The sequence below is a fragment of the Zeus faber genome (genome assembly GCF_960531495.2).
Source record: "Zeus faber genome assembly, chromosome: 14".
NCBI lineage: Eukaryota > Metazoa > Chordata > Actinopteri > Zeiformes > Zeidae > Zeus > Zeus faber.
The window spans coordinates 29,333,415-29,338,414 of NC_137200.1; the positions used below are offsets into that span (position 1 = coordinate 29,333,415).

Genomic DNA, 5,000 nt, shown 5'->3' on the forward strand with positions numbered 1-5,000 from the left:
TAGTTGTGCGTGGACCTGCCGCTGCGGGTCGCCGTGGGCAACTCACGTGCAGCTCTCCAGAAACGTCACTACACACGTCGGGCGACGCAAGATTCCAGGGGCTGTGATTGGTCGGCTTTCGTCCCACAACTTGTTCCCAGTGTTGCTGGTTCATTTTCACTCCACCAAAAATGGAGCAGGTCAAGGAGCTGGCTGAGGATGTTCGAGAATATGTCAATTTATAAGATTATATTCATATTTAGTTATAATTCTTGGTGTGAAATATCCGCAAACATGGGATGTGACATGTTCTGTTTTTAACAACGTCCGTGATTAAATAATAGTAAAAAATAGTTTGTTGGGATTATCTACATTTACTGATTCAGTGTGAGAGAGGGTCAGAAGCGTCTGAGTTGTGAGTAGAACCATCACCGGAATCATTTGATTCTGTCAAAATTCTTTATTTTGGTGGAGTGCAAAAAAATAATCAGTCAGTAAAGCAGAAATTTATTGAATATGAATTATGCCGATGTAGAAATACGTCCCACTCAGTTTCAGATCAACTGAGTCAATTTTATAAAAATAAAAAAACACGTTATGTTGGTGATCATATAATTGACTGTTGTTTTCTTCATGTTTTTTTTTTCCACTCCATTTTAACAATATCAAACAACTATAATGTCACCACATTGCTGTGAATAATTAGAAGATTGATAGATAGATAGACGGACGGACAGACGGACGGACAGACACACAGGTAGACAGGTAGAAAGACAGACAGACAGACAGACAGATAGACAGGTAGAAAGACAGACAGACAAACAGGTAGACAGGTAGAAAGACAGACAGACAGACAGACAGACAGATAGATAAATAGATAGACAGATAGATAGATAGGTAGATAGATAGGTAGATAGATAGAGAGACAGACAGACAGACAGACAGACAGACAGACAGATAGATAGATAGATAGATAGATAGATAGATAGATAGATAGATAGATAGATAGATAGATAGATAGATAGATAGATAGATAGATAGATAGATAGATAGACAGGCACACAGACAGACAGACAGACAGACAGGAAGACAGATAGACAGACAGAAAAAAAACAATTATAATAAAGCAAATGTCAATTTATGTAAAAATGTGGAAAGGAAACAATAAATAAAAAATAAAAAATAACTAAAATCATTCAAATAAAGGTGACACCCCCCCCCCCAAAAACCCCCCCAAAAAACTAAAATTAAGCGGAAACATGTGGTCATCTCCAATAATTAATCAAATAAAAGAACCAAAAATAAGTTTTTGAGAGCTGTTTTATTTGTTGTGTTCACACAGGGGCCTTGTTACTGTTCTTCCATGCTTACATAGTGAGACAGCAGAAGCTCATTATCATGTCCCTTCACAAGGTTTCCCCCTTTTGGGAGTCACACCACGTGAGGGCTCAGGGCTGGAGGTGCCGGCAATCTGCCCCCTCAATGCGGACCCCTAATGCCCCTTTTACTCTGTGATTAAGGGCTATAAGCTTGACTATAGCATCGGTGTTCAATACTGTCTGTGTCTGTGTGTGTGTATGTGTGTGATTGTGTGTGTGTGTCTGTATGTGTGGGATTGTGTGTGTTTGTGTGTGTGTGTGTATGTGTGTGTGTGTGTGTGTGTGTGTGTGTGATTGTGTGTGTGTGTGTGTGTGTGTGTGTGTGTGTGTGTGTGTGTGTGTGTGTGTGTGTGTGTGTGTGTGTGTATGTGTGTGTGTGTGTGTGTGTGTGTGTGTGTGTGTGTGTGTGTGTGTGTGTGTGTGTGTGTGATTGTGTGTGTGTGTGTGTGTGTGTGTGTGTGTGTGTGTGTGTGTGTGTGTGTGTGAGTGTGTGTGTGTGTGTGTGTGTGTGTGTGTGTGTGTGTGTGTGTGAGTGTGTGTGTGTGTGTGTGTGTGTGTGTGTGTGTGTGTGTGTGTGTGTGTGTGTGTTCGCCTGGGGGCTGATAGTGCTGATCAGCGTCAGGCCCGTTGGGAGGGTGTAGGGTGTAAACAAACGGCACACTTACACTGTTGTTGGCCGCATTCATCAATCAGAAGCACACACACACTTACACACACACTTACACACACACACTTACACACACAGACACACACACACACACACACACACACACACACATCAACAGTGTCATCGCCATCGCACAATTGACCGAGACGAACTGTATTGCCACAATAAATACTGTTACACTCAGATGGAGGTGTGTGTGTGTGTGTGTGTGTGTGTGTGTGTGTCTGTGAGTGTGTGTGTATGTGTGTAAGTGTGTGTGTGTGTGTAAGTGTGCCGTCTGCTTACTGCCAAAAGCCCCCCCTTAATGTGTGTCATGATGGCCAAACAGGCTGCTGGGGATAGAGATATAAACACACTCAAACACACACACACATACACACAAACACACACACACACACACACACACACACACACACACACACACACACACACACACACACACACTTGGCGTCTAAATGAAACGAGAATTATTTTGACTATTTCAACTTATTTATTCATTTGTTTATTTAACAGGGAGAGTGCACATCAATAAACATTCATGTAAATGTGCCAGAGTTCGCCAAAAGGCGTAGTCCCTGGGCAGATGTTACTGAGTCACCATAAAAACACAGTATAAAAACAGAGAAAAAACAGAATATAAAAACAGAGAAAAAACAGAATATAAAAACAGAATATAAAAACAGAAAAAAAACAGAATATAAAAACAGAGAAAAAACAGAATATAAAAACAGAGAAAAAACAGAATATAAAAACAGAATATAAAAACAGAGAAAAAACAGAATATAAAAACAGAAAAAAACCAGAATATAAAAACAGAGAAAAAACAGAATATAAAAACAGAAAAAAAACAGAATATAAAAACAGAGAAAAAACAGAATATAAAAACAGAGAAAAAACAGAATATAAAAACAGAATATAAAAACAGAAAAAAACCCAGAATATAAAAACAGAGAAAAAACAGAATATAAAAACAGAGAAAAAACAGAATATAAAAACAGAATATAAAAACAGAAAAAAAACAGAATATAAAAACAGAATATAAAAACAGAAAAAAAACAGAATATAAAAACAGAATATAAAAACAGAATATAAAAACAGAAAAAAACCAGAATATAAAACCAGAATATAAAAACAGAATATAAAAACAGAGAAAAAACAGAATATACAAACAGAGAAAAAACAGAATATAAAAAAAGAATATAAAAACAGAATATAAAAACAGAATATAAAAACAGAATATAAAAACAGAAAAAAAACAGAATATAAAAACAGAAAAAAAACAGAATATAAAAACACAATATAAAAACACAATATGAAAACACAATATGAAAACACAATTTAAAAACCCAACATAAGCTTGAAATGACAACGTTATGAAGATCATTTATAAGCACGCAGAACAGGGGACCCATTTCACCGGCCACCATGCGAAGCATGTTGTGTGTGTTTGCATGAATGCATGTGTTGTAGTGGCTAGTGTGTGACGATTAAAGACTCTTCTTCTTCTTAAAAAGAAAAGCGACACAAATCAGTCTGACACAATAAAAAGCCCAAGCACAATAAGACATGCGTGCAGGCGGACGAGGGCAGACATGGACAGGTGACAGCAGACGCCAAGGGAGGTTCAGCACAGACAGACTGAGGACGATGAGCTGAGTTTCATTGCTTGACAGAGCTGAGCACTAATGAACCGTTCCTTCAGACGAGCTCTTCACAAACCGCATGTGTGCTGTTCTCTCCTGGACTCTGGGATGGATTTCCACCGTCGTGCAGCCTCCACAAAGGAAGCAGACTGAGTGAAAAAAAAAAAAAGTGCTTTTTCTGAGCCGGACGTCGCGACCCCCTCTTACTGCACCTCTTGTGAAGTTGTAGTTTGTCAACATAAGAACAACTGCAACAAGTTGCAGTTGTTCTTATGTTGACAAACTGATCGGACCGAGGAGAAGTCAAGCCAAATATAATCTTGTACATGAGACAAACATTTACATATTTTATCATGTTTTTCCAACTCAGCCTTTTTTTTTTAATATGGGCCAATGATGAAAATGTGCTGGTTTCTCGTCGAGGACTTGAAGGGTTCATACAAAGACTGTGGTGCTTTTAGAGTAGTGGCAGCCAGCGACCAGGTGGTAAAACAACAAGTGATATCGGAAATGAGTGCGGGACGCACGCGCCCCCGTTGACATGTGACGACCCGGACACAGGCCTTTGTCATCGGAGCCCCGAGAGAAAGCTTGGAATCGGCCGGAGCTCCGGGGGGGCTTGCCTTCAGATGGGACCCGCGGCGTCTCCCCTGGATCGCAGACGTCTGCCTCTTCACCGGGACGCTGGGTCTGGGTGAAGGACAGGCGCGCGCCCTCCGCGCGCATTCAGTTGCAAACAGCCTCGCTTCAAGCGGACTGCCACATCCCTTCATTTACATACACACAGTTCATCCATCATCAGCGTTCAGCACCACTGAGTCCCCCCCTCTGGGGATGAATAAAGTACCTTCATCTTCATTTCATCGTATCTTCATGAGCCACTTGTTGTTGTGCTGCTTCCATGTGCGTAAGTTACGTGAGGTGGCGTGGCATCACACATGGCATAAAGTGCTTTACGTTAAAAGGTCATCGACGAGTAACAGTCGAAGCAAATGTGCATTTACAAAGTAGAAAAATAAAAGACTTCAACGAATGAGAGACATTAAAAACAGGGTGAGAATAGACAAATACAAGTAGACGTAACAAAACTGCATCAAAGGAAAAAATCAAACAAGCGATGTGCATTGAACACAAAGGGTTATCAAATTACCATATTATCATGTCATATCATATATTCAGTGAATTCATGTTTTCTTGGATTTCACCGTCATGAAAACAACAAGACAAACACATCAACCGAGATGAACACCTTTCATTTCTCATGATATTGGCACAAAATCGGATTTCAGTCACTACGGCAGGGAAGCCATTTTCCCGCAGCTGACGCGCAGC

General features: G+C 40.1%; 1 long non-coding RNA gene across 1 annotated transcript in view; it reads left to right on the forward strand.

Moving 5' to 3' along the window:
• LOC307240271 overlaps positions 1 to 519 on the forward strand; it is a 1,735-nt gene extending 1,216 nt beyond the window's left edge. The window contains exon 3 of the long non-coding RNA XR_013844503.1: positions 1 to 519. This exon is cut by the window's left edge and continues 8 nt beyond it. This is a non-coding gene — a long non-coding RNA (uncharacterized lncRNA).
• Positions 520 to 5,000: the final 4,481 nt, after the last annotated feature.